The sequence below is a fragment of the Dermacentor albipictus genome, unplaced genomic scaffold (assembly GCF_038994185.2).
Source record: "Dermacentor albipictus isolate Rhodes 1998 colony unplaced genomic scaffold, USDA_Dalb.pri_finalv2 scaffold_17, whole genome shotgun sequence".
Taxonomy (NCBI): domain Eukaryota; kingdom Metazoa; phylum Arthropoda; class Arachnida; order Ixodida; family Ixodidae; genus Dermacentor; species Dermacentor albipictus.
Window position 1 is genome coordinate 405032 of NW_027225571.1, and position 6960 is coordinate 411991.

At 46.4% G+C, this 6960-nt stretch overlaps 1 pseudogene; it reads right to left on the reverse strand.

Moving 5' to 3' along the window:
• Positions 1-6757, reverse strand: part of LOC139052002 (far upstream element-binding protein 1-like) — a 53470-nt pseudogene extending 46713 nt beyond the window's left edge.
• Between the last annotated feature and the right edge of the window lie 203 nt (positions 6758-6960).

The following is a 6960-nucleotide window of genomic DNA, read 5'->3' on the forward strand; positions in this document are numbered from 1 at the left end:
GACACACCATTGCGCTTCAAGAAATTCTTGAGCGAGGGAGACTCCAAAGCCTACACCGCAGTTGTAGAGGCAGATGTCTATGGTGGTGCTGTAGATATTGAAAAGGAAACCTGCACCAATCATGTAGCAAAGCGCCTGGGAACTGCTCTTCGCAAGCTAAAGGAGCCACTGCCAAGAGGGGAGAAGCTAAATGATCCAGTGATCCAGAAGCTGCAAACCTATATATATACCAGGTTGCCACCATAAGCAACAGGGGCAGTGTAAAAGGAATGCACCAGGCAATGTAGGCGTATTTTCATTCCTGCTCCTCGGATGGTTCGAGCAGCCACAAGTACTGCCCTGATGGAGCAGCATCGTGGTGCAAGCACAGGCCTTGGGTGAACCTGCACCAACCCACACACCCTTGCTCACGAAGACCCAAGGGAAGGCAACACTCCGTATATATAAAAGGCTAACCGATGAAAAGCTGCTGACCTGTTGTGTTCAGGGCAAACCTGAATATGAAAAGAAATTGCAATTTTCAGCTGTACATTTCGATGTTGTGCCATAGAAACTGCTACCACTTCGGACAGATTGGAAATGCCGATCACACGCCGCTCCACTTTGACATGCCTGCCACGACAACCGTTGAATAGAATGGGGCTAAGCAAGTCCACGAAAAAACTAGTCACCGTAATGCTTTGTTGCACTGCCCCCATATCTTCAGACAGAAGACGTTCCTGAAAGAAATCGTGTTCCCAAGTGGCGTGATTGTGCGCGCAAATGAAAAAGGTTGGATGACCACGGACTTGGTCGTTCAATGGACTGATGTTTGGCAGACGAGACTCGGCGGCGGCAGCTTGGGATGCTTGTGCTCGACGCATTCAGGTGCCACCTTGACCAACGCGTCGAGGACAAGCTGGCTGCATGCAAAAACGGCCTTGGCATGATAGCCGGTGGCATGACATCGCAGCTCCAGCCGCTCGATGTTTGTTCGAACAAGCCAATCAGAGCTGGAATTCGGGCGCTCTACCCCGAATGGCTTATTAGTGGCTGCCATGAATTCACACCTGCCAATAAAATGAAGCGTACCTCGCTGCAGGACTTCGCTGGATGGGTGAAAGATCCATGGCGCATGATCCCGTCTGCCATGGTTCGCAAGGCCTTTAAAGCACCGTGGCTTTGCAAACTTCCCACCATAAGCAGGGATGCCTCTCGGAGTTGTCCTTGTCAGCACAGAATAATGCCGTCACACGCTCTTTACTACGCTTGCCACCAGGACAGCTGTCACCTTTAAACGCAAGGGTTTGCCCGGGTTGCATATGCTAAAAAATACCGCTCTCATTGGCGTTGAAAACGGCGCACGGCTTGTATGCAGCAATAATCTCCGGCAGCGACTACAGCCACTCGTTCACCGTCGAAACGTCCACGAAAGTGCTTTCTCCGCAAGAGCGGCTGTACACCATCCTGTTTCGTTTTTTTAAAGCGATCCAGCCAGCCGTTCGATGCCTGAAAGTCGTCGATTCCCAGACGCAATGCCACAAGGTCCGCCTTTTCTTTTAGAATGGTGCCATTAACGTTGACCGCAGAGCTCCGTGCTTGATGCAGCCACTTGAGAACTTTTTCCATGTTCGCATGCTGTCATTTTGGCACTTTCCACTTGAGCCCGAACTTGTTGGCATTCTGCATTATCACCGCTTTGTTTGCCAGGATCGTCTTAAGCAAAGATTCGGGTATCTTAAAGGTCTCGGGCAATGCTGGCTTTCATGGCTCCATGCGACTTTTCCGATTCCCGAATAATATTCAGCTTATCACCAAGCGACAGATCTGTTCGCTTTTGGGACATTGTGCGTCACGTTGCTCTACACAACTCAAAACCTCCGCTGAACGCTGGTCGCTAGGATTACAGCGAAGAACACATGCGACAAACCTAGGCCTCTCCGCGCTACCTTGTCGGCGATCTGCTGCTGAAAAACTGGAAGAGAAACGCTTCACTAACGCGACGAGAGGCAACGCCGCCGAGAAGAGAGGGAGAAAGTGATTGTGGAGAAGGAAAGAGACGGATCAAGGAAAGAGACCTGCGGCACTTTTCTCTCGTCCACTGTTCCGTCCCAGGCTTCGCGAGGGTCGTCATATAATGTGGCTCAGGCGTAAAATTGCATCGGATGACCGGGGTTTTTAATGCATTGCTTCTATGGGGACGTCGCCGGGACAGCGCTAATCCGTCGTAAAACCTGGGTCATCGCAAAACCAGGGGATGTATAACCAGGGTTCCACTGTACATTGGTGTCTGCCTTTCACCCCCAACAAAATGCAGCCGCCCTGGCCGGGATGTTGCGACCTCGCGCTTAGCAGTGCAACACCAAATCAACTACGCAACCACGGCAGGTTTCGCAATATGAGCAGTAAAATCATTTGCAATGCTCGAGAAAGCCAGTTGCATGTCTGGATGGGTACTATCTAACTCCCTTCATGGGGCACGAATGGGGCCCTTGGGGCGTCAGCGAAATCCTCCAGCTAATTATTATAGCACTTCATAAACACCTCCCAGCTCTGAAATGCTGCTGGAAGGTTATGGATAAGTGCAGAGAACAGGTAAGTGGCAGAATACCCGTTTTGAAATTATACTTGAGTAAACTGCAGTCACTCTATAGTAGAACCTCGCGATACAATCCGATATCGAACAATTTTCCTGTGCCAACATTCATGATCGAGAATGCAAAAACATAACCCAATACATATTACTGATTAATATGTTCCCAGAAAACAATTTTTGAAGTTTAGTACAGTCGAATCTCATTAATTCGAACACGCTTAATTCTAACGTTCGGTTTATTCAAACTGACGCTGTGGTCCCGTCATAGTTATGCGAATTCTAATGGGTGAAAACGGCCAGCAATTCGAATGCACAAGTATTTGTGACATTTAATTCAAACAGTATTGCATTCCGAGAATGCTCTCAACAGCACGCCAAATCATGCAACGCCACCTCCAACCAGAATTCCTTGGACCCCACCATAGAGGAAGAGCTTAGTCGCGTCACATTGAATAGCACGAGCGATAGGTCAATTTTTTTTCTATGCTGAGCACCATGTGTCTTTTTTTATCCTAAATTCGACAGGACGCGATTGCTTGGTTGCACGACGCCATAACGCTCTCTGGAACGGCGGCGAAATAATGATGTGGCTTTACGCGCAAGCGTACAGGGCGTTTGGAGGCCGTTCCTATCTCTGAGGCTTTTTGTTCTGCCAAGTCGCCCGATGGAGACGACACATCGCCGTGTTTGAGCGACGAAAAGTGGAAACACTGCGTTAAGCGATGCGTACACAATAAGCTGGTACGGTTTATGCAGATACAAAACACATTATGTTCAATGGCCGCTGAATCGCGGATTTGCCTTTACATTTAAAATGAAACTACTGTTTAAGCGGGTACGGTGTAACGAGGTTTTACTGTAGTATGGGCTTTGATGACGTGCAATTTTTTTTATCAGGCTTATATACATATATTTAGCAGGCCCTATATCGAACTGACAGGCGCTTTTTTTTAAAGTTCGATATGACTGGGTTTGACTGTAGAACACTTCTGAAGATGGGTTTAACAGCTGCATTCTGTACAATCAAAAATTAGTACAAAAGAACAGCCGTACTCACCTCACATTTGCTCTTTTCGCCGGTTATGCGGAGGGGCTTGTCCATCATAGACTGCGGGGGCCATCTTGAATCATCACCATCTTCACATTGGCTCGCTCCTGCACAGGGCGACGAAGTTTTAATCGTACTCTCATTTTTCAGTATTTGTGGCTAGTGATTGCATGCTGTACGACACTGGCAGTGAAAATTTAAAGTAGCATGAGGCACATCTGCAATGTTTAGTACAGAAAACTTTCCATACACTACAAGTATGTTAAGCCGCAATGCTTTCTACATAATGCAAAAGCTGGATTACAGAATTATGGAGATGACACTTCCGAGCTTAGAGCTGCGGCCCTTTTCAGTTCACAACGCAGAATCAGCATTAAGAATTTTACATCTCGCATTTTGCTTGTAAAGTGAGTGCTAAGTGCACTTTATGCACATCGGAGACGCTTCCAATTTGCTGCGCTTCTGTACCAGAACCTAACATGCTACAGCTCGCAGGCAAGCTGCAGGTCGCGGTTAAGTTTGGTAGCTGAGCAGCCTGCTTTTGCATCCTTGTTTCACCTTCAGAGATGGAGCACTGCAGAAGGCTCAAGTGGACGCACTTCGAGCAGTCCCACAGACTGTGGGGCTGCTCCACCCGTTTAACAGAGAGCTCCAGGGGAGCAATTCAGCGACACTGCATAATGTTCAAGTGCTAGCATCATACCTGCAGCCCCCGGATGGTCTCGCCGCCCTTGCCGATGACCAGGCCCACCCGGGGCCCCGGCACCATGAGTTCCACTACGACGTGGCCATCATTTAGCTGGATTGGATCCCTTCCACGGCTTATTATTTGGTTGATCATTTCTTTTGCCTTCCTGCATAAAGACACACCAGCAATGACTTGCCTGTTAGACACCACCATCTGCCTACATTTCTTAACATGGCCATAAGCTAGCCACAAGCAATTTACAACTTCGCAAAGCCAGAACAAAAAAAATATAAGCCTGGACTCTCAGAATCTTGACTTGAAGTTTACAAAACATTTATTTGCACTAATGGCTCTAAACACAGAAGAGATCCATTACCTCCCTATCCTTTGTATCTTGCAGATAACAGGCATACATTCGCAAGCGTGCATTATCACTTTGGGTGAAAATACTTTAAGGCGGAACCGTGCAGTTCAAAACTCTTCAAAATCTTGGATCGATTTTGATAAAACTCACAAAGTTTAATTTAATGTGCTAGTTTTAACTATACATCCAGTTTTCTTGCCTAGTAAATAACTTTCCAGAAATTGAAGAAATTCAGCTTTATTGCATAATTTTCTTGGAGGTGAGTGATCTACCAAACTATAGATGACAAATATTGACATACAAAAATCATGTTTTTTCAATGAACTTTTTCTGTTCAATTTCCTAATACATGAAACATTATTTTGCTTATTTGCACTCTACATAGCTTTGCTGTCTGGAACAAAAAAAATCAGTGATAGCACAGAACGCACCTCCAATACAGCATCAGCACCTAAATTGTGGTTTTGGGAAAACAATGAAAAACATTTCACAACTCATTGAAAGAAAGTTTGAAAAAATCGCACGAAAGTATATCAGTAGGCACTAGGTATAATTCATGGACATTTGGCCATTGTCGGTCGACGACATAGCATGCACTGTGCACTGCGAGTACGTTCAGTTTAGTAGCGAGACTGTAATCTTGATTGCTCCGCACCAGCTACACAAAACCACCGCAAAAATTACACGAGAAAATGCCGAGTCACTGCTGCATGTCCAACAACAACATACGGAGTAGCGGGCCTCGCAACCGAGGCCTGTTGCACTATCGGCGGTCAGATCTTCAACAAAATGCAGAATGTTTCGCTCCGTGGCCGTCGTAGATGCAATATTGTCAAGCATAGTTTTTTCATGTCCTCTTATCCACTTCCTCTTCAGTTCCAACAAATGTGCTCAATTCTTCCGCATGTAACCAGCGTGTGGATATGTGGGATCCGGCAAAGCAGTGAGGTGTCGACCTTCAACGGCGAACTGCCAGGTCTGTGCGAACTGTGATGACAGAATCGCTTTCAGAAGTAACGATTCACGAAACGAAACTTTGTCGGACCTCCAGCATATCCAGCGTCACAGTTGCGAGACAGCCAAAATGATGGCGGTTTGTCGTTTGAGCGCTTGTGGTCCTCGGAGCCAATCATGACTCGTCATCTTGGTCAAATGCTGGAATTGACCAATAATTGCCGCAAATTTTTAGTGACTTATGCTGGCAATAGTGCCGACCGCCTAAGAAAGGCAGAAACGTGAGCTTTCAAATGATACCAAAATGGTGCTGGCAAAGCACGCAGTTATCGAGTCATGCGCAACGAAAATCGGGCACGATCTGTCCCCAATTTAAAGAGCAACACTTGCGGATTTGCATCTTTAGATCACAATAACGGAACTACACGGTATTTTGTAACCAAATTACGGAGATAGGCACGGAAACAAAAGCGTCATGACATCCCCCTCTTGATAGCCGCGCGATGAAACAATTTAAAGTGTGTTTAGCAGTAGCAGTCCCTATCAAAAGTGACTCATCTCATTTGCCAAGGCTTTTTACAGCACACACCTGAAACCATAATTGCCATTTGTTGCAGCTGCCCTCCCACGATTGCCAAAGACAACACAGAACACAAATATGTAAAGAATTCCTGCTGTGTTCCTAAAGTAATAATTTCAAACAGAACACTGCAGCTACTGCCAAATTATGTCCCATTTAACAGATAATTACTAGTACCATACAGTCTTGCCATGTTAAACTTATCAAGTTGTCTGCCTTGACTGCATTGAATAACTAGAAAAGTGAGACACTACAAACGAAACTACAGCAGCTCAGAATTGAAGGCAACGATCCCACAAGAGACATACCGAGAGGAGTAGTCTTACCACTGGTGTCTGCTACACAAAAAGCATTACTTTTTGCAAACCCATAATCAATAAGCCAGTAAAGTTCACATCAGAGCTTTCGAAAGACTGGCTCACTCAATGGCATGCCGTGGTCCAGTCAGGGTGCAGGGTCGCTCTGACATAGCCCCACAATCGGGGGCCATCTGGATCTTGCACCCAGACTCCGCTTGCAGCCGGCTGATCTGCTCGCCTCCCCGACCAATGACTGCACATCAGCAACACAGTAGGCTGGCTTGACTAAGCCACAAGAACTAACACTACCACTTCAAAGTGCACAATAAAACCTGGACAGTAAGCAGCATGAATGCAGTCAAAGGCCAAGTGCAATGAAATTTCATTTTGACCAAAATTGTTATGAGTAGTCTATAGAGTCGACTCTCGTTACAACAGACTGATAATCCGAC